Source organism: Sus scrofa, chromosome 9, assembly GCF_054392235.1.
Source record: "Sus scrofa isolate SSC_HxYL_T2T_F1_AM1 chromosome 9, Sscrofa_HxYL_maternal_Yorkshire_Landrace_v2.0, whole genome shotgun sequence".
Lineage (NCBI taxonomy): Eukaryota > Metazoa > Chordata > Mammalia > Artiodactyla > Suidae > Sus > Sus scrofa.
This window is the reverse complement of record NC_139391.1, coordinates 113,379,386-113,403,505: the sequence shown is the minus strand read 5'-3', so window position 1 is coordinate 113,403,505 and position 24,120 is coordinate 113,379,386. Positions and strand designations below refer to the sequence as shown.

Genomic DNA, 24,120 nt, shown 5'->3' with positions numbered 1-24,120 from the left:
AGCCAACAAAAGTGTAGATAGGAAGTGTCCATGGCTTATGAAACCAGAGCCTCCAAGTGTGGTTTCATCAATTTCCAGGGTCCTGTGGCTTGCTCCAGCAGGCTCAGTCCCCTAGATAGAGTAGGAGAAAAATTGGATTGTTCCTTGTCTTTTATCCAAAGGTCAGGTAATATGCAGAGTGAGTGTGGTATGATACAGGGCAGGTAAACTGAAGTGCTGATGAGAGGGTAGAGAGAAGAGCAAGCATGAGGTTCAGCATAGGTGATAAAGCTACTGGAGAGAGGACACATTAGCTTGGGTCAGGGGAGATGAAGATCTAAGGGGAGAAGCCTGTGAGGTAAAGATGAGATCCTCTAAGACGTGGAAGGTCAGGAAGTTGTGAGATTATGGGATATTAGAATCTATGTTTTTGAGGCCTAGATGCACTCTGGGGGCCAAAATTGAAGCTGGTCTTTGGGCTTAAGGAGAGAAGATGAAACCCCAAAGATTATTTCTATCACATTTAACTGTCTTTTCATCAGATCAATACTGGGGGATAAAGCAATACACTGGTTATTGACTCACAGTTTTTCTGATTCCTATCCCTTTTATCTTGTCAGTTAAGGGAAATCTGATTAAAAGCAACCATCAGTGAGAGCCTAGGGAGAGCTGACTATGCAAAAGAATGGGAGAGCTAATTAATCTATTAAGATATTCCCTCAATCATCACTCAAACATAATGTGATTATGAACCATCACTAGTGGGAATATTTGCAAGGTGGGACTAGTGTACCACAGAAAATATCATATTATATACTTGCTTCAGTATGTTTTAACAAAATACTCTGTGATGGAATAATCTGATACTAGGTGCAATGTTTAAAGCTACGTCAAAGAGAGGATGACTTAGCTTAGAGGTTTTGAAGCACTATGGAAAAAAGTGGAAATCTTGAGCTGGTCTCATTAACTTCTGTGGATAACCACTATATTTCCCAATCTGCAAAGTATGCAAATTGTGGAATATTCACAAAAAGATTTTTGGAAAATGGCAACAAGAAAATAGATAAATGATTTTTCTTCCATAGCAGATTGTTAGAGTTCACCTTTGTTTTCCATTGTAGCCTTAAATATTATCACCTACAGCTCACCCAGAAACTAGAGTACACTGTGTCCATTTCTGTTTTAGTTTTATGTCTGTTATATTTGAAAGCTTCATGAACTTTTTTCAACCCCGAAAGCATGTGACCTTAGGATCTCAAAAGGGTAGAAATTATCTTAGTGTTCTTTTATTCTTGGATCACTTTATAATGTTATTAGGACTTTCTAGGCTCTTCCTTCAAGACTGGTGCTCCAACCTTAGGGGGAAAATAAGGTGAAAGCTTAACAATTGAAATAAGATCCATCGCCAGTGTAAGCAACTTTTTAATATATCTTGAACTGGACTGGTGAAGTTCAGTAATTAGCATTATAAAACATCATTTTCTTTGCTTTTCTGGTTTGGAGTGTTTATGTACTCTATGGGTGTAAGCTTTTTTTTAATTGACTCTTGTACTTAGATTGTCTATCCTATCAGCAAAGTTCAACTGAATTAGGCCTAAAATATGCCTTCTAATAGAATGAAGTATCCTCCAAATTACTGACACCAAACTCTGCCACTCAATCAGTAGTATATACATTTAGGGGAAGATACCACGTGACCAGTCAAATGTAAGTGTTTAATAATTCAAAACCACAAGAGCACAGCTTGCTTTGATTTATTCTCCAACTTTCCAGTTCCATCAAGACCTCAGGCAACTATGTAATAGAAGTTCCAGCCAACTGATTTTTTTTTTTTTAAAGAATAAGGGAAAATAAAGATTGCAAATAAAAAGGCAAGTTGAAATCCTTCTCGACGCTTTAACTATCTCAAGATCACAGAAAGAAGGAGATGCAACTAACAGGGTGGCAACAAGATGAATCCAAACCAATAGGGTGGTAACAGGAACTGATTGGAAAGCTGGAGACAGACTTTTAGAACCCTTGTCTGCATATGTTAGTTAAGTCCACTTACAATAAATTCCTTTATTTCAGTTTTTCTAACTCCAAAATTTTAGGCTTGCTCAATTTATTTTTTCCTGTTGTCAAGAATATCTTCATTTACATATCCTGTCCCACAACTTGAACTCATTGGAACTAAATCTGAGTATCTCTCTGCCTGCTCAATTCCCGCAACCAAAGATAACTTGATAATATAGTTTCCATTCAAAGAAGGAAATACATTTAGTGAAAGAGGCTGTAAAATGTGTTTACCAAGTCCCAAACTCAGATATTTTCTTTGTAAAATCCCATGGGAAATTCATCCAGTAAGATAGATATAGAGCCATTGAGTATAGTGAGCACTGGGGCAGACATGTTATTTCTGAAGGAAAATCCTCTCCTACACTAACTCAGAAAGGCAGGGAAAGCTCTAATGTTTCTCTGTGGTTCTGTTCTGCTTTACTGCACTTTGTAATAAATGCTCTGGTCAAAAAACCAAATGCTGATGAAGTGGCACAAAACTGTGTGTCATCCCACAGTTCAGAAAGGAGGTCTCTCTGTTTTTATTTGAAGCATACCATAACATGGGATCCCATCACAGTCTTTGAGAATTGAAATATAACAACATACAACTGATGTTTGGATTGCCTCTAAACCACAAGAGAATAGCCACAATTCCAACAACTTTCCTTCTTAGCTCTAGCCAAGTATTCTAAAAGCTGTATCCTAGAATTATAATGTGGAATATCATTGGTTTCTTGGGGGAAATTGGTTTTAGAAGACAGTGTCTGATTAGCTAATGCAGCATGGGGTAATAGAAAGTGCCTTAGACAGGATTTTAGCTTTTTTCCCACCCCAGTATCTAACTCTTCGATTGAGTTCAAATCACTTGGAGCCTTTCATTTAACAGATGAGAAGATTAATGTTGAATGTAATGAGTTTCTTTAGATGCAAGTGGAAAAGTCAGAAGCTTGAATCTCATGATCTGTAACCTGTCTGTAGTTATGAACTTTTCCTTTTTGCTTTGGAAGGGATTCCATCACCGATGAAAAAATATTATTTACTTAATACCCTCCACTTTAAATATAAATAACTTCTCAGGAAATGTTGTTTCTTAGTTCATAGGGAAATTCATCAATACTGTACTGATTGTTGTTTAAATTGGTTTCCTGGCTAATTACCTCTAAGACTGATTGACAAGAAAGAATGTGCAATTCTATTTCCCGGAAGATTTCAGGGACTAGAATACAGGTACTTCTCAATTAGACTGGGGTAGAGTAAATCAGATCCCTAATGAGCTATGATAATTATGTAGCAGGAATCAGAAATTAGGCAGTGGCTATCACTTATTGCTATTGATGTTCACCAGAACACCCTTTCTGCTCCCTTAGAGGGCCAGAGCAGGCATGATAGTTGAGGAAAATCAGAATAAAACCTTGGAGAAGGCTACTTACAGGTTGGTGAAAGGCAGGCAGTTTGAAAGCAGTAGAAGATGATGCAAGTTTATTTAAGCTTTGACTTTGGGTTATTTGTGAACTCTCTTCACTGATTAGTTGAGAGTTGACTATATACCTATATTATTTTATGTCCACAACAAAGTGGATATTTTATCAATGTTATTTTTGGCCTTATCATGTCATGATCCTCAAATCCATCAGCAGCATTTTCTCATTTACTCTTCATCTCAAATCTCTACTTAAAGATATAGAAATAATTCCATGAGAAAGAGCATTGGCATAAAGTGAAATGCCAAAAAAAGTTTTGTTTTTTTTTTTTTTTTTTTTTTACTGAATTAGAAACTTTAGTTAGATGTAATTTGTCATTCAAATGCATGCAGCCTAATAAAGACACCAGTGATTTACTAACAAGAGGGATTTGGGGCATCATTCTCTTAACATTAACTGCTGAGGATACTTCATACAGTCAGTCCACATCCAAGTCTCTGAAACCAAAATGTACTGTTTGAATCCTACAAAGTGAGTTAATCCATACAGAATAATTCTCTGAGCATAGAAAGATTTTCAGGGATTAAGGTTGTAGCTTGTTTTTGCAACAAGGTTAGGCATTGCCATGAAGAAATGTTTCCCTTCCTTGAATAAAAATGGGGATGATCATGGGGTCAGAGATGGAGAGGAGGTTCTCTCATGTTGGAAGTTGGTTAAAGTGGGTGGGTGGGAGGAGAGGTAATTCTGAGCAATTAACTGGAAATCCTTCCAAATTCATCTACTCTAGGCATTCAGTATGGGTCTTGTAAAAATAGCTTCAAGTATAGAATCAAATAGTCTCTTAAATAAGACAAGTAAGGGGCTCAGGCCTGGATAGAATGACCATAGTTGATACTGACACTAAGGAGAGTTTCGTCTTCTTGTGGAGAAACTGCTACCTGTTGAGCAGTGGATGGCATTGGTGCTTGTAAGTCACTGAGGCTCCCTGTAGTGGTTACCAGCCACAGCACTGCCTGGGGCTCAGCTGTGCAGCAAGGACCCTACCTACCTGGGTGGCTGTATTCCTGCATTTCAACAGCGACACCGTGTGGCAGCAACTATGAAAAAGGATGGCCTCCACCAAGCAGATTTTCTGGTTCTCTCTTGATAGAGTAAGCATTCCTGGGAGTGTTGGGGTCCTCAGAGGAGGAGAATCCTAGGGAGAGAAGAACAAGCATGACTGTAGTCTATCTGGACCATGCCACTATCTGAGAGGAAATCAATGCTTCCCTCCTCTTCACAATGGAGAAGAAAGAGAAGCATGAATCTATTGTCTCCCTGAAGGAATTATCTTCTCACTCAACAGGGAAAGTCAGGACTAATCAACTTGAGGGCTCAGAAAGATTTGTTGTGAATGGCAGACCAAACTACATCTCAACCCAATCACCAAATAATCTCTCTGCAGCAAGAGCCTTAGGGTAGAAGCTAAAAGCTTGGGCATTGCTTAAAACCTACCTGGGGTTAAACCCAGTCCTGCCACTTACTGTCTATGACTTTGGAAAAGCTACTCAACTTTGGGACTCACCTTTCTTATTTCGGATAATGGAAGGGAAACCACACATCTCATAGAATGATTTTGAGAATTTTGTGTGTGAATCTACAGAAAGTGCTTAGTCCAGTGCTATACCCAGTCAACTGACCTTTGCTGGAAATTATTATTTTTTAACTGTTTTATACTCTCTTACTGCATATTTTGCTCTAAAACCCTTTTACTTTCATTAATTCAAAATTCATTCTGTGATGTAGAAATAGAATCTTTATTCCTGTCTTATTTCTTTTCTTTTAAATTCACATCTATATTTCTGAAATATATTTCAGTATTAAATTTTATATGTATATATATTTATATGTACATTTTAAATAAACAACCATCACTGGATACCTTCTGTTGCAACTGTAAAGCAAAGATCACAGTTAAATACCTATAAGGGTTAGATGGACTATAATGATTACCACAGATATGATGGGAAAAATAATCAGTGCCTGCTGTGAGAGTGCATGCTGTCTCTACAGAAAAGGCCCAGTTGAGTCAGTCAGCCAGCTGCCAGCAGGTAAAGGCCCCATGTTGTCAGATCTATTTTTCAAGAGAAGCAAGAAATACAGTTTTATAATATGGAATTCTCTCGTCTTATACATTAACCAGTAATATGAAAATTTGAAAACATGACAGGCCAATCAAAACACAGGTGGGCCAGAGCATGTCAGTTTGCAACCTGTCACCCCTCTGTGTGGCTGCAATTTAGGATGAGTGCCACCTAGTGGTAAGAATTATAATTAAGCGATAATAAGTAACTGCTTGACATGCTGTTTTACAATTTATGATTATAATGCTAAGTATAAAGGATGGTTGATGAGAGTTTGGAGTTAGTAGATGGAAACTATTACATTTAGGATGGCTAAGCAAAGAGCTTCTACTGTATAGCAGAGGAAACTATATCCAGTCTCTTGAGACAGACCATGATGGAAAATAATTTAAGGGAATGTATACACACACACACACATATATATATGACTGTATATATATATTACTCTACATCAGAAATTGGCACAACATTGTAAGTCAACTCTACTCTCATAACAATTTTTTAAAAGGGTTATTGGTGTCATTTAATCTTTTCCTAAATAATTATTCATAAATGCTCCTGAGGGCAGTTAATTTCAGAAAACTATTTTATCACAAGCAATAGTCCCATATGTAGTATCTCACTCTCATAGAAAAAGTGACTCTAGAAGAGCTGCTTCAATAATGTAACTATAATAGCATTTACATTCCATCCTGCAGTTTCTGGGAACTCTATTCTCATAAACTCTGCTATCTGAAATCACTCTCCAAGGACTGTGTCTTAATTTTTAACTTGTCTAGAACTAGTAAAAGGTGGGAGTGAGGGGAAAGGGAAAAAGTGTTGGGTTAACGATGGATACAGGTTATCTATGATCTTTGTCCAGTTCCTTCTCTATTTTTTTGAGTACCTATTTCAGCTTCTGAGATTGACTTTTCCTACAAAACCATGAGATCATAATTTATTCCATTATCATTAAAATCTTCCTTTCATATCTATTAGGCCCATGATTATGATCTTTCAATAGACCAAAATCAGCAAACTATGGCCTGTTGGTTGGATATCTCATGCCGACTGATTTTGTTAATAAAATTTTATAAAAACGTATGTATGCTCATTTATTTACATATTACATATGATTGTTTCTTACTCTAATGACAGAATTCCATAGTTAGGACATCCAGCCCAAAATATTTATTATCTGGCCCTCTGCAGAAAACTTTTGCTGACCTCTGAAATAGAGGATTTTTTTTATTACTGCATTTGTAGTATATATTTTACTGTCCATTTGCTTGTAACCTTTCTGCACATTAATGTGTTGTGTCTCTTTTAAACAGGATACTGCTGCATTTTAGTTAATCCTACCTGAATTTTTATTTAACTGTAAAGTCAGTTAAACCAATGTATTCATCATCCATTTTTGTGATTTTTGTTTATCCTATTTCCCCCATACTCCATTTTTTTCTGCCATTCAAGCTCTTAGTGGATTAAGTTTTATTTAAAAATCTTATGCTCTAATAATATTTTGAAATTTTTATATTCTATTTCTCTTCATTAATTGCATAGTCTTAAGTGTTGAAAAGTCCTATGTTAATCAATATGTTTATACCTCACCTAAAAATACAAATCCTTAGATCACTTAAATGCTTACCATATTTCCTCAGATCTAATGTTTCTCTATTTTAGTTCTAACTTATTTTTATATTCTTCAAGTTATAAATAATAATTATAATAATATTTAAGGTAATAAATACTTGTTTATATTTACCCTGATATTTGTTAGTTCCTTTATCTACCACTGTTTCTTGCCTTGTGTTTCTTCCTTTAGGTTGCATTTAATTTTCTGAAAGCACATCTTTTTAGAAGATGTCTCTGTGAAGGTCTACTGTATAAGAAATTGTAGTTCCACAAGGGAAGGAGACAGGATGGGGAAAAGGTAATATTTGAAAAGAATAATTTTTCAGGAATTTTCCACATCTGTCCAAAGGTAATAAGTAATAGATTCAAGAAGTGTAAAAAGTTCAAACAGGTTAAATACAACAACCACACCTTGGCACATCAGAGTCAAGCTGCAAAAAATGAAAAAAAATTATATTAAAAGTATGCCAAAAACCATTATTTTAAACCAGTAACAATAAGATGGACAGCTGATTCCCTGACATAAATGATGAAAGGCAGAAGATAAGGTAATGACATCTTAAGTTGTAAAAGAAAATAACTGCCAGAATTCTCTACCAAATGAAAATATACTTCAGAATTTGAAAGTGAAGTAAAGTGTTTCTAAATTAACAGAAACAAAGAGGATTCACCAAATATTAAAGTAAATACCACAGGAGTTCTTCAGATAGAAAGAAAATGATCCCTAACAGAAAAACAAAAATTCAAGATGGAATTATGTTAATGGTATTGGTAAATATGTGTATAAATATAAAATAATGTTAAAAATAAATTATAATGTTTACATGTATGTAGAATTAAAATTCATGGCAACAATAACATAAAAAGTCAGAGAAGGTTAAACAAAGTTAAAAAATCATAACTTCATCATGGGATGGTTAATTAGAAACTACTATTGTATGAAATGATAATAAGTCAGTTGTGCAGAGGATGAATATTGTAATCTTTAGGGCAATTATATATATATATATATATAAAGATAGTAGAAATATCTATATATGTATAGTATAAATATATATTATATGTTAATATACTTGATATATAGAGATATAAAATATATACATCTGTATATCTCACATTAATAGGGGAGGGTTAGAATAATAAAATATTTGATTAATGGAACATAAAACAAGTTGTACAAATAGAAAAGAGATAGTAATGTGGTAGATATAAAGCATAATATCAATAACTGCATCATTAATGTACTAAATATTCAAATTAAAAGACGAAGATTTTCAGGAATTCCCATCGTGGCTCAATGGGTTAAGAACCCAACTAGTAACTATGAGGATGTAGGTTTGATCCCTGGCCTCACTCAGTAGGTTAAGAATCTGGCATTGCCATGAGCTGTGGTGTAGGTCTCAGATATGGCTCAGATTCCGTGTTGGTACTGCTGTGGCTATGGAGTGTGTAGGCTGGCAGCTGCAGCTCCAATTAGACCCCTAGCCCAGAAACTTCCATATGCCACAAGTGTGGCCCTGAAAAGAAAGAAAAAATAATAAGAAGAAGCAAGAAAAAAAATGCAAAGATTTTCAGACCGAATAAGCAAACAACTCAAAACTATATGCTCCTTACAAAATGCAAATTTTAAATGTAAGGGTATAAAAAGATTGCAACAGGATGAAAAAAAATTTATTGTGTTAGCTCTACTATATCAGATAAAGCAAACTTTAGGGGAGTTCCCATTGTGGCGCAGTGGTTAACGAATCCGACTGGGAACCCTTAGGTTGCGGGTTCCGTCCCTGCCCTTGCTCAGTGGGTCAACGATCCGGCATTGCCTTGAGCTGTGGTGTAGGTTGCAGACGCGGCTTGGATCCCGCGTTGCTGTGGCTCTGGCCTAGGCCAGTGGCTATAGCTCAGATTGGACCCCTAGCCTGAGAACCTCCGTATGCCATGGGAGTGGCCCAAGAAATAGCAAAAAGCCAAAAAAAAAAAAAAAAAGTGGACTTTAGGGCAAGAAATATTCCTCCAGTCAAGAGGGATATTTAATTTTGCTAAACAGATAAATTTAACAGAAAGAAAATAATCAAAAATTTGCATGTGTCTGATAACTAATAGCTTTAGAAACAAAATAGATATAATTTAAAAGAGAAAAGATAAATTCATATAGTGATGAACTTAAATACCTCTCTTTCAATAGCCAATAGATAAACCTTAAAAAAACCTCTAATCATATAAATGCCTGAAACTATGATTAACCATTTTGATTAACTGACATAATGTAGAACATTTCATCTAACAATGATACAGTGCAATAGCATACACTTTTCAGGAGCATTTGAAACAATTACCAAAACTGGTCACAGACTGCTCTATAAAACAATGTCAAAGAAATTACAAAAATTCCCTACCAATTACAACAAATATTAAGAACGAGAATGAATAAAAATGTTTCCACCACAGAACAGTCTTTGTATATCTATCTGTCCTTTAACTAACACTCCAGTGTTAGCTATGTAAGTCTTGAATCAAAGTGAAACAACTAATTTCATGGTATTATTCAAGATTTCTTTGACTGCTTTTGATTTTTGCATTTTCATGATATTAGAAACACCTTGTAAAATTTCACAAAATAACTTTGGAGTATTGATTAGATTAAGGAACATATGGATTGATTTGAGGAGAAATGACAAATTTATAAAGTATTGAACTTTTCAATCCATTTACGTGGTAAACATCCATTTTTTTAGGTCTTATCTATTTTCTCTAAATAGTGTTTTTCTCTGTAGAGATATTGCACATCATTCAGAATACTTTTAGGTATTTGATATTTTAATTATATTTCAAATTTATGTTTTCAAAAGTTTCATCTTCTATTTGTTGTTGGTATATGGAAACATAATTTTTTAAAGAAGATGGGACATAATCATATTGATATTTAGAATAAAACTTTGTTGACACCTAGAAGTGTATTAGAATAGGATCAAGCTTGGAGAGCAAGAAAACTTAGCAGGCTTCTGCATAACTCATGTGATAGTGCCTAAAATAAAATTGTGGCTATGGGAAAAAAAGTAGATGTAAGATAGCCATAGCTTGTGGTGACTTGTGTGTGTGCTGAGGGAAAGTATTAATGATTACTTTAATGTCTGAAGGAATTACAGTATTATTCATAAAGATAGAGGAAGAAAAATTGGAGCTTGAATGAAGAAAACCATGCCTAAAGCTGAACTCAGTGGTTTTGGGTGTCCAGGTAAAACTGTCCAGTATTGAGTTGGATTTAATATGAGTATGACACTGTCCAATATTGGTATGAAGTTTAGGAGAGAGATCTTGGCTTACATTATTATGTAAGTGGTAGGTAAAGACAGAGGCTAAAGAGATTACTTAGGAAATGTGTAGAAAGAGAAAGAAATTGTCAGATACAGAACATGGATATATCAGTAGTTAAAAGATAGGAAGATAAGTCTGAGCAGAAGGCTAAGGGATAGGATAGGAAATAAAAAATTAAGAAAGAAAAAATAAAAGCCAAGGTAAGGGAAAGATCAGAGTCAACAGAAATATAGTTACAGAATAATTGAAAAGATTTTGAAATATTTTGAATTTTATTTTAATTCTCTTTAAAATAAGCAGCAAAATAATTTACTAAAATATCATGATGACCTGGGAAAACATAGTATCTCAGAAAGAAAAGCTAGATGGTGATTTCCAGTCTCTTCTGCAATCCACTATGAACATGGCTTTCAAAGAACTTCATTGTGAAGGGGCAAAGAAAGATGAAATGAAAATCAGAGAAAGATACAACCACAGATTATTTTCAACAAGTGAGCATGCAGAAAAGATCATGTATCACTGGTTTTCAAAATTCATCATGCATAAATATTGTTACGGACACTCAGATAAAGAAGACTCCTGAGTTCTGCTTTATAGAGCTGCTGACTTAGTAGTTTTGAGGTGTAGCACTGGAATCTGTATTTAACCAAGTACCCACAGTGAATGTGAGGTAGGTATTGCAAAGACCACAGTTTTAGAAATACAGCTGTAAGGGGGAAATAAGCAAGGGTAAAACTGATAAAAAAATAGGTATAAGTGGGGATGAGGTCCAGAGAATAGGTGGTAGAATAAGAAATATGAAGGAAGAATACATTTACCCCACTCCTACAAAAGGGAAGGAGCAAAGTTTGCTATGAGATGCATATATGTTCATAGTAAGCACACAAAAATGAGTAAGTTTCATTCTGAAGTTTTCTTTAATTCTCTTTAAAATAAGCAACAAAATAATTTACTAAGAATAAGGGGCAAAGCTAAAGAGTAGACACATGAGGAAATAATCTAAAAATGGATACTGTAAGGGAATGGAAAGTAGATGGTCATGAACATGATAGCATTGCTGTGCCTCTAAGGCCCAGGTGAAATGAGATACTATTAATTTGAAGTGAGAGTGATCTATAAAGCTGTGATTTTCCCCATTCTCCACCATCAGTCTTTATACACTGGGTGTTGGATGTCTCTAAAGTTAAGAGTTTTCATAACAGGTGTAGGAGAACAAAGAGATAAGATAACTATGCTAGTTGACAATTTACTGTCTCTCAGCTCCAAATCCACCCTTCTTGCTCTGCTTTGTGATACTGGGGATGGACCCTGTAATCATTTCTCCTAGCCAGTTGTCCTAGCAATAGGACTTGTCAGGAGGGGATGCTGGAGGGACATTGTAAGAGGAAAGAGCTTATTTTCCTTGTGCTGGCACTTTCCTTCTTGATCTGTGGTGCATCTGGCAGAGATGCACCTTGTTGGGAAGGGGACTGAGTACTTCTTGGACTTGGGCAGCTTCCTTGCCAGCAGTGTGCTGGAGACTAGTGATGTGGACCCCAATGGGTGGCTTCCTGGCAAGTCTACTTGGTGGTTGGGCAAGTGTACTTTTCCCAGTTTGTTCCTTTCTTCAGTGTTCTTGCACAACCTGCTTTCCCTTATACCTGCTTATCTTTTAGCATCTTCAATACTTCTCTTTGTGCTTTATCTCATTACTAATTAGTGGTTCTTTATGTTAAAAATTTTCTGTTGGAATTACTGCTGCAGATTCTACCTTCTTACTGTACCTTGATTGATTACACTAATTGAGAATGTTTTCTTTGAAAATAGCAATTTGAATAAGTTAAAAATCTGAATGTATCACAGAAGGTTGAATGATGAGATCAATTCTTTGAGAGTAGGAAGGGCCAAAGAGTTTGGATAACTTGTTTAACTTCTCCCAACACTCAATGATAAAGATTGGTTTATTTGAGTATAAAGATGACTAACTCACTAAGAATGAAAGCCATATATGACAAACCCCACAGCTAACATCATTCTCAGTGGTGAAAAATTGAAAATATTTACACTAAGATCAGGAACAGGACAAGAATGTCCACTTTCACCACTACTATTCAAGATAGTTTTGTAAGTCCTAGCAATGGCAATTAGAGAGGGAAAAGAAATAAAAGGAATCCAAATTGGGAAAGAAGTAAAACTATCCCTGTTTGAAAAAAAACATGGTACTATACCTAAAAAATCCTAAAGATACTACCAGAAAACTGTTAAACCTAATCAGTGAATTTGGCAAAGTTGCAAGTTACGAAATTAATACACAGAACTTGGTTGCATTTCTATATACTAACAATGAAAGATCAAAAAGAGAAACTAGGGAAACTGTCCCATTTACCATAGCATCAAAAAAATAAAATACCTAGGAATAAACCTACATAAAGAGACAAAAGACCTATACTTTGAAAACTATAAGATGCTAATGAAAGAAATAAAAAATGACACAAACATATGGGAAGATACATCATGCTCTTGGATTGGAAGAATCAATATTGTCAAAATGACTATTCACCCAAGGCAATCTACAGATTCAGTGCAATCTCTATCAAATTACCAAGGACATTCTTCACAGAACTAGAACAAAATATTTTAAAATTTGTATGAAAACACAAAAGACCCTGAATAGCTAAAGCAACAATGAAAAAGAAAAACGGAAATGGAGGAATCAGGCTCCCTGACTTCAGACAATACTGCCAAGCTACAGTTATCAAAACGATATGGTGCTGGCACAAAAACGTAAATGTAGATCAATGGAGCAGTATAGAAATCCCAGAAATAAACCCAAGCACCTATGGTCAATTAATCTATGACAAAGGAGGCAAGAACACACAGTGGAAAAAAGATCATCACTTCAGCAAGTGGTTCTGGGAAAACTGGACAGCTATGTGTAAAAGAATGAAATTAGAACACTCTCTAATACCATACACAAGAGTAAACTCAAAATGGATTAAAGACCTTAATGTGAGAGGGATCGGGAGCTTGGGATTATCAGACACAACTTAGAATAGATTTACAAGGAGATCCTGCTGAATAGCATTGAGAACTTTGTCTAGATACTCATGTTGCAACAGAACAAAGGGTGGGGAAAAATGTAATTGTAATGTATACATGTAAGGATAACTTGATCCCCTTGCTGTACAGTGGGGAAAAAAAATAATAAAAAAAAGACCTTAATGTAAGACCAGATACTTGAAAACTCCTAGAAGAAAACGTAGGAAGAATTCTCTTTGACATAAATCGCAGCAACATCTTGTTTGATCCATCTCCTAGAATAAGGTCAATAAAAACAAAATAAATCAGTGGGACCGAATTAAACTCAGGAGCTTTTTCACAGCAAAGGAAAACATTAAAAAACCAAGAAACAGCACACTGAATGGGAGAAAATCTTTGCCAACGATGCAATAGACAAGGGCTTAATCTCCAAAGTATACAAACAACTCATACAACTCAACAACAAAAAAACAAAACAACCCAATTGAAAAATGGGGAGTTCCCTTCATGGCTCAGTGGTTAACGAACCCGACTAGTAACCATGAGGTTGCAGGTTCGATCCCTGGCCTTGCTCAGTGGGTTAAGGATCTGGCATTACTGTGAGCTGTGGTTTAGGTCACAGATGCATTTCAGATCCCACGTTGCTATGGCTGTGGTGTAGGCTGGCAGCTACAGCTTTGACTCAACCCCTGGCCTGGGAACCTCCATATGCGGCAGATGCAGCCCTAAAAAGAAAAAAGACAAAGGAAAAAAGAAAGAAAAATGGGCAGAAGTCCTAAATAGACATTTCTCCAAAGAAGACATAGAAATGGATAAAAGGTATCCAAATTGGAAAAAAAGAGGTAAAATTGCTGCTGTATGCAGATGACATGATACCATATATTGAAAACCCTAAGAACTCAACCCAAAAATTACTAGAACTGACCAACAAGTAGCAGGATAAAAAAATCAACATTCAGAAATAGTCACATTTCTGTATATAAAAATGAAATATTAGAAAAGGAATACAAAATACCTATTTAAATTGTACCCCCCAAAAATCAAATACCTGGGAATAAACCTAACCAAGGAGGTGAAAGACTTATATGCTGAGAACTGTAAAATATTAATCAAGGAAATTAAAGAGGATTCAAAGAAATGGAAAGATATTCCATGCTCTTGGGTTGGAAAAATTAATATTGTAAAAGCGGCCATACTACCCAAAGCAATCTACAGATTCAGAGCAATCCCTATCAAATTACCCATGACATTTTTCACAGAACTAGAACAAACAATCAAAAAATTTATTTGAAACCACAAAAAACCCAGAATTGCCAAAGCAATCTTGAGGAACAAAAACCAAGCCTGAGACATGACTCTCCCAGACTTTAGGCAATATTACAAAGCCACAGTAATCAAGACAGTGTGGTACTGGTACCAAAACAGACACACAGATCAATGGAACAGAATAGTTCTCCAGGAATAAACCCAGACACCTACAGTCAATTAATCTTCGACAAAGGAAGCAAGAATATAACATGGGGAAAAAACAGTCTTTTCAGCAAATGGTGCTGGGGAAACTGGACAGCCGCATGTAAATCAGTGGAACTGGAACACACCCTCACACCATGCACAGAAATAAACTCAAAATGGCTTAAAGAGTTAAACATAAGACAAGACACCATCAAACTCCTAGAAGAGAACATAGGCAAAACATTCTCTGATATCAACCTTACAAATGTTTTCTCAGGTCTGTCTCCCAAGGAAACAGAAATAAAAGCAAAAATAAACCAATGGGACCTAATCAAACTGCCAAGATTTTTCACAGCAAAGGAAACAAAAAAGAAAAAAAAAAAGACAGCTTATAGAACAGGAGAAAATGGTTTCAAATGATGCAACTGGCAAGGGCTTAATCTCTAAAATATTCAAACAACTTATAGAACTCAACAGCAAAAAGTCAACAACCCAATTGAAAAATGGGCAAAAGACCTGAATAGACATTTCTCCAAAGAAGATATACAGGTGGCTAACAAGCACATGAAAAAAATGCTCAGCATCACTGATTATTAGAGAAATGCACATCAAAACTACTATGAGGTGTGCCACCTCACACCAGTCAGAATGGCCATCATTAATAAGTCCACAGATAACAAATGCTGGAGAGGGTGTGGGGAAAAGGGAACCCTCCTGCACTGTCGGTGGGAATGTAAATTGGTTCAACCACTATGGGAAACAGTATGGAATACCTCAGAAAGCTAAATATAAAACTACCGTATGACTCAGGTATCCCACCCTTGGGCATATATCCAGACAAAACTTTCATTCAAAAAGATACATGTACCCATATGTTCATTGCAGCACTATTTCCAAGACATGGAAACAACCTAAATGTTCATTGACAGATGAGTGGATGAAGAAGATGTGGTACATATACACAATGGAATACTACTCAGCCATAAAAAAGAACAAAATAATGCCATTTGTAGCAACATAGATGGAACTGGAGAGTCTTATACCAAATGAAGTAAGTCAGAAAGAGAAAGACAAATGTCATATGATTTCCACTTATATCTGGAATCTAATATGTGGCACAAATGACCCTTTCCACAGAAAAGAAAAATCATGGACATGGAGAACAGACTTGTGGTTACCAAAGGGGAGGAAGAGAGAGTGGGATGGACTGGGAATTTGGGGTTAATAAAGGCAAACTGTTGACTTTGGAATGGATAAGCAATGAGAGCCTGCTGTATAGCACTGGGAATATGACTGGTCATTTATGGCGGAACATGATAATGTGAGAAAAAGGAATGTTTATGTGTGACTGGGTCACCTTTCTGTATAGTAGAAAATTGACAGAACACTGTAAACTAGCTATAATTAAAAAAAATAAAAGTAATTATTAAAAAAAAGAAGACACAGGGATGGCCAACAGGCACATGGAAAAATGCTCAACATCACTAGTTATTAGAGAAATGCATATCAAATCCTGCTGAGTAGCATTGAGAACTATGTCTAGATACTCATAGTACAACAGAACAAAGGGTGGGAAAAAAATGTATACATGTAAGAGTAACTTGATCCCCATGCTGTACAGCAGGGGGAAAAAAATATATATATAGTTTGAAAGTTCATGAATAAAAATAAATAAATAAATAAAAATAAAAATACATTAAAAATTAAAAAACTTAACAAAACAAAACTGTAATGAGGTACCACCTCATACCAGTCAGAATGACCATCATTTACAAGTTAACAAAGAACTAATGCTAGAGAGGGTGTGGAGAAAGGGGTACCCTCCTTCACAGTTGATGGTTATGTAAACTGGTTTAACCACTATGAAAAACAGTATGGAGGTACCTTAGAAAAACTATACATAGAACTACCATATGATTTAACAATCCTATTCCTGGGCATATATCTGGACAAAACTATAGTTCAAAAAGGTACATGCACCCCTGTGTTCATTGCAGTACTATTCACAATAGCCAAAACATAGAAACAACCTAAATGTCCATTGACAGATGAATGGATTAAGAAGATGTGGTACATATGTGCAATGGAATACTACTCAGCCATAAAAAGGACAAAATAATGCCACTTGCAGCAACATGGATAGAACTGGAGATTCTCATACTAAGTGAAATTAGTCAGAAAGAGAAAGACAAATACCATATGATAGCACTTATTTGTGGAATCTAAAACATCATAGGGGTTCCCACCATGGCACAGTGGAAATTAATCCGACTAGGAATCATGAGGTTGTGGGTTTGATCCCTGGCCTAGCTCAGTGGGTTAAAGAGCCAGCATTGCTGTGAGTTGTGATTTAGGTCACAGACTTGGCTCAGATCTGGCATTGCTGTGGCTCTGGCATAGGCTGGCAGAAACAGCTCCGATTAGACTCCTAGCCTGGGAACCTCCATATGCCGTGGTGCAGCCCTTAAAAGGACAAAAGAAAAAAAATCATAAAATGCTCCTATCTACAAAACAGAAATAGATCAAGGCCAAGGAGAGCAGACCTGTGATTAACATGGAGGAGGGGAAGGGGGAGGGAGTGGGATGGATGTGGAGTTTGGGGTTGGTGGAGGCAAACTGTTACACTTGGAATGAGTGGGTAGTGGATTCTTACTGTACAGCACAGGGAACTGTGTGTGATTGGATTGTATTGCTGTGTAACAGAAATTGAAGAAACATTGTAAATCAACTATACTTTAAAAAATAAAAGTAAAAAAATTTAAAAAAAGAATGTAAAGAGAACTACTGAATGTTCACATAAGAGACTTGGAAAGCCGCCTTGTGGCAAATAGTTTTTAAGCATGCATTGTGATATATGACTTTTCTTCCAGTGTTAACATAGAGCATCCACAGAAAATTGTCACTTTCAAATTTACTTAAAAGTTCACAGGATAAGTGAGATGTTTTGACAAATTTAACTAAATTGTTTTTATATATTAATAACATAATTTTCTGCTATGCAACTACCTTCATTTTGAGGATATGAATGTAAAGGTTTATGCTTTGTTGATATACATGATCAGCATTTTGCTGGCCATGGTTGAGCCTTTTATGTATTCAACAAACATTTACTGATCTCTCAATAATATAGGTCACTATTAGGTGCCAGGATATGGAAGTACCTAAATCTACCTCTATGATTCTGCCCTTGAGGATATTCAAGATAAAATAATTGCCTTTATTTATGTATTCCCAAATTCACTTTCCTGTACATTTTAACATATAATATCTAGAACTGGCAGCCTTTGGTTATTCCAGCATCTGGTTATTCCAGCATCTTAAACACACTTACAGTTACTGATAGGCAAGATGCAGTTGGGATGTAGTTGTCATTGCCTGCATGCTGGTGAATTTGGGCATAGTGATTCACATTGTCACTTCAACAATATATCACCTGTCAAAAGCCTTGCCATTGAGGGGGAAAACAGAGGAATATGAAACAAGGTAGAAGAGAAAGTGAAGCGGAATTCCAACCAAATATGAAATCAATGGTAGGGAGCCCTACATTACTAACAAAGTATGCTACTATTCATTTCAATTTGTGGACTGACGTTGGAAGAGTAAAGGAAGAGTTCAGCAAAAAGTATAGTGACGTTGTTTTTTATTTTTATTTTATTTTATGTTATTTTTTTCCACTGTACAGCATGGGGACCCAGTTACACATACATGTATATATACTTTTTTCTCCCATTATCATGCTCCAAGACATAGTTCTCAGTGCTACACAGCAGGATCTCATTGTTAATCCATTCCAAAAGCAATAGTTTGCATCCGTTAACCCCAAGCTCCCAATCCATCCCACTCCCTCCCTCTCCCCGCCGCAGGCAACCACAAGTCTAAGTCCATGATTTTCTTTTCTGTGGAAAGGTTCATTGTGATTATTTCTGATGACATGACTTGACAATTGTACCTTTGAACATTTTAGTCAACAAATATTTTGAGCCTCGTTAAAAAGTCATGTGAGACCTAATGGTTTGAAAATCTTCCTTTGACTTCTTCTGGTAGGCTTTTTAATGTCAGCTCCAAAACTCGAAGCGTACATATCAGGAGCTTGGAAGAAAAGCCTGGAGAAAGAGTGGAGCACTCTTTTTAATACCTGATGCAGATTACATCTTCTGATGCCCCCCAAGGTGCTATTACAGAGGACAACATGGACATCAACACCTCTGATTCAGAAAAATTGATCTCTGAATGGTAAGACTTTTAGAAATGTTAAGCCACTTATTTTACTAACATTTTTCTTTTAATGGAAGCATGAGAGTTATATATGATAAAAGTCTAGGCCTAAATGTGTCTAAAAGAGCTCTTTGAATAAATATAAAATAAAAGCATAAGATGATTTAATTGGAAACTTCCTTCCTTCTAGTAGTATATAAAAACAATGGTGCAATTTACAATAGAAAGCATCATAGATTCAATAAAATGTGATTCATAAAAAAAAATATGAAGTGCTTCTTTTTTGCTATGGATGTGGAGGCTGTTACCATATGTTACTAAACATCAGTTAACCTTTAATGATTGGAAAAGACCAGGTAAGTATTTTACCGAATGCTTAGTGATGAATTCTGCTATCTCCAGCCTCTTCTTTCTTCAGGTAAGTGATTTCTGTATACATGTTCTTAGAAGCAGAGCAGCTAGATTGAGAATATAGTGTTGATGATAGACTAATAAAGTTCTATAATTCACATCATTGGTAGTCTGTTCTGGAGTTTTCTGGTAAATTTATCACACTTCTATACAACGCTTTTAGTTCTAGCTTATGTTAACTTCTGCCCTATGTCTCATTCCTTGAGTAGTGAACTTGGGTTGAGAAGAAGAAGGAGAATTTATTTTGTATATTATGCCCTGTGAATGGGATTAAATCTGTTCCTAATTATGCTAAATGGCAAAAAGAAAGAGTTCAGTGATGCTTACAGGATATTTATGACATAATTAATACCCATATTTGCAGTGCTAGAGAGGTTGTGTAGCAGACCAGTTCCTTTGGACCCAGCAGTATGGCCATCATAGAAGAAAGTATCAGGGCACAAACATAATAGTTTTGGTTTGCTACAGTCCCAACCCAATGTTTCTTTCTTCTGTCCTTGCTTATTTTATCCTCGTTAGGTTCACACAGAGTTTAAATTTATTCCCCACCCAAAAACCCACAGGAATCAAGGAAATGTGTTTTGATGGATTTCTGTAGTTTCCCTTCAGACCCAGATGTTGGACGGCAGCCATCTTAGTAAAAACACTTGCTAGATTGCTAGATTAGGCAGGTTAAAAAGGGAAGGAAAGCTGAAGAAGGAATCAATTGGAATAAAATGTCTTCAGCTTATCCACAAATAAGAAATCTAATTAATTACCAGATATTAATACCTCAAAGATTTGAAGTCTCTAATCAAGGGCAGCATGGCTCGTGGCTATAGCCAAAGCTGAACCAACATTCAGCAGAAACCAACACTCAATTCCCAATATAATGCCATGCCCCAGGTTGACTGTACATTGGGAAAAGGAAATAATTAGATTTTTTTTTTGTCTTTTTGCCATTTCTAGGGCCGCTCCCTTGGCATATGGAGGTTCCCAACCTAGGGGTTGAATCGGAGGTGTAGCTGCTGGCCTACACCAGAGCCACAGCAACATGATATCTGAGCTGCGTCTGCAACCTACACCACAGCTCAAGGCAACACCAGATCGTTAACCCACTGAGCAAGGGCAGGGACCGAACCCGCAACCTCATGGTTCCTAGTTGGATTTGTTAACCACTGCGCCACGACGGGAACTCCAATAATTAGATTTTTTAAAGATTACTTGACAACTGGCTCTGAACTGACATTAATTCAGGGAGACACAAAATGTCGCTATGGTCCACCAATCAGAGGTCATGGAGGTCAGGTGATTAACGAAATTTTAGCTCAAATTCATCTCATAGTGGGTCCAATAGGTCCCTGAACTCATTCTGTGGTTATTTCCCTCACTCTAGAAAGCATAAGTGGGATAATAGACATACTTTGCAAGCAGCAGAATCTGCAGCAGTTCTCAGATGTTAGTGGCATCAAAATTGCCCGAAGGACTTGTTCAAACACAGATTGCTTCTAATTCAGTAGGTCAGGGGTAGGATTCAAGAATTTGCATGTCTAACAAATTTCCAAGTGATGCTGATGCTGCTAATAAAGGTGACATTGCTTGAGAGCCATTGATTTAGCCATGGTAATGATTAAAATTTTACTTTAATTTAACTTTAAATATTTCTTGTCATAAGTATCTCAAACCACAAAGATGCTATATGGAAAAAAGAGGTATTTTGAGGGTATATATTGATCAGTATAAGTATCCAGTCAAAATAAATGATGAGATGATTTGGATACTGTATCTGTAGATACAAAACAAATGAGGGAAATATATGCAATTCAAGAATTAAAGTTTAAATTTTGTTGTTGAAGAGCTCTTAACTAAATAAATGCAATTTCTTTCAGCCCTTTTATTTTCTTTTGCAATGTGAAGATCATATGAAATCAGATGAACTAGGCATGAAAGTTTTAAAAATAGTACTACACAATATTTACATTAAGAATTTGATACAGAACTATGAATTAGTTTCCTAGGGTTCCATAACAAATTACAAAAAACTGGTTGGTTTAAAAACAATGGATGTGTATTTTCTCACAGTTATTAAAGGCAGAAGTTTGAAATAAATGTGTCAGTAGGGCCATCGTCCCTCTCAAGACTCTAGGGGAGACTCTCTAAAGAGTTCCAGAGCTAATTTTGGAGGCTCCAGTCATTCTTCGGCTTGTGGCAGCTTCAAGCTCTGCTTCTGTTTGCACATGGTTTTCCTCTCTCTGTGTGTCTGAGTCTTCTCTTCTTATAAGGACACTTATTAGATTTAGAGCCCACTAAGTTCATCCAAAATGAACTCATCCTTCACTTAATTACAGTTGCAAAGGCCTTTTTTTCCAAATAAGGTCATATTCATGGGTTCTGGGAGTTATGGTTTGGACACATAATTTTAGGGACCATTACTTAACTCACAACAAGCCATAACTCATGAAAGAATCCTTTCCACCTGATTGTATTCACTAAAATTTCACATATTTAGAATTTTAAGAAACACAAAGTAGAATGTAGTTTTCCAATCAAGCTGCTATGTAGCTGTAGAAAAATAAAAGAAGAATGATAATGGTTTCCACACCATACTTTTGTTGGCAAACACTTTGTCTATGTCTGAGGCAAAACAGAAGCAGAAACCTGTGTAGTAGATTGTGCACAAAGTTGCCTATCAGTGATTACTCCCATCCCATTAAAAGTGTAGTCTCTTGCTCCTCCCTTTGACTTTAGGCTGGCTCTTTGACTTACTCTGATCAGCTAAATGTGGCAGAAATTATTTTATATGACTCATGATCAAAGGTCTTAAGTTCACAGCATCCATTTTTACACTCTTGGATACCAGCTGTGATATAAAAAGATCTGATACCCTATAAGCGACAGAAGCTACATGGACAGAGAGAGGCATGGAAAAAGAGATATTACAAAAAGAAAAAGAGAAGTGATTAACCCAAGCCTTTCTGACCACCCCTGTTGGAATCATGTGAACTAGGTCACAGCTGAGCTACCATTGTCAAAATTATAGGGAGCCAAGAAGAGCTGTCACTGCTAAGCCCTGCTCAAGTTGAAGAATTATGACCAAATAAATAATTGTTTTTAACCCACAGAGTTTTTTGAGGGGGTATTTATTATGCAGCAGTAATTAATTGTAACTGTTTTAAATTTAAATAATATGTATATAGTACTTAATGAAACTGGTATTTCTTAATAAGGATATACAGAAAAAGTAAATTCCTTTCATGGTAAAGAAAATTCATTCTGCTTTCTATTGTTAATAACTTTTCCATAAGTATGATTTTCTAGTAATTTCTATCAAAGTTGTTTTGCCACGAGCTGAAGTGGTAAGACTTGAAAGGGTCAGGAAATAACTTGCTGGAAAGTGGCAAGTGTCAGACGGGGGAGGATGTTACTATTCATTTCTACCTTTTCACTTTTGCTAGGAATGGCTAGGTGACTGTAAATATATTGGAAATAAAGAAGGACATGAAAATAAAGTTGTAATGATGTTGAACCTCATTTAGAATTTCAATCCAAGGAATTTTGACTGAGCAATAAAGAGCCACTTCATGTGACAGATTTTCAAAATATGTTAGAAAAATTGAATTCTTTCACTTTCAGACAGGCATTTAATGTTTCTTCCCACTGCTCATCAGTTAATCTGTATAACTCAGACTTCTCTAAACATCAGAACCAGGGAATGGAGGTGAGCATGCCCAGTGGAAGGCTGTTTCAGTGATCAAATCCTCAATAGACACTAGAGATACAACTGCAAAAGAGCCAATGAAGAACCAGTGAATCAAAACTTCCTGCACATTTTCTATGAAAATGGGTTTCCTGTTGCTTTCAGGCATTGTGAGGAGCAATCCTTGATGGTAATGGAGAATATCAGTGGAGACTGCAGATGTAGGAAGTCAGTTAGGGAGCCAGCTATAAAGGCTGGTTATGCTATTGAATTTAAAGTGTCATCTAAATGTGAACATATGGTTATAAAAGGAAAAAGGCAAAGGAGATGGATAGATTTTGGATCTGTTTTCTATTTAATACAGCAGAATTGTTTATAAAATGAGATCTGAAGGATAACCAGGTTCTAATTGGCTCTCATGTTTAGTAAATCTGAGAAGTTAAGAAAGTTATCATTCTGTATTTGAATCAGCTTTCTCATCTGTACAAAGGAGATAATAAAATCACCTATCCTCTAGGGTTGTTGTGGTTAAGTGAGCTAATATAAATAGGGAATTTAGAATAGTGTGTGGCACATAATATCTTCTGTATATATGTTAACAGCTAATTATGTTTCAGTTTTCTTACTGATATTAATTCTGCCCTTCTCTTTTTAAGTAACAAAAAACCTTCAGTTGTTTGGGGTGTTAGTGTTCCCAGCTAAAAGAAAAACTACATTTCCAAATCTTATAGATATGGCTGGCCAATAATCTATAAATTCAAGTTGTTTGATGTAACTTATAAAAGTTCTTTAAAAGGGCTAATTTGGCTAGTTGGAATGCTTTTCTTCTTTTTCTTTTTTTCTCTACCTCCTTTCATAGAAT

The 24,120-nt window shown here is 35.9% G+C and overlaps 1 protein-coding gene across 15 annotated transcripts in view; it reads left to right on the top strand.

The window, feature by feature from the left end:
- LOC102157670 (uncharacterized) overlaps positions 1-24,120 on the top strand; it is a 210,717-nt gene that overhangs the window by 30,830 nt on the left and 155,767 nt on the right. For 11 of the 15 annotated variants that reach the window (XR_014816148.1, XR_014816157.1, XR_014816146.1 and 8 more), the window contains exon 3: positions 19,001-19,189. The gene's annotated coding sequence lies outside the window, so the exon portion shown is untranslated. Of the gene's footprint in view, positions 1-7,367; positions 7,476-19,000; positions 19,190-24,120 lie in introns of all 15 variants that reach the window. The other 4 variants (XR_014816152.1, XR_014816154.1, XR_014816156.1 and 1 more) reach the window with 1 other exon arrangement.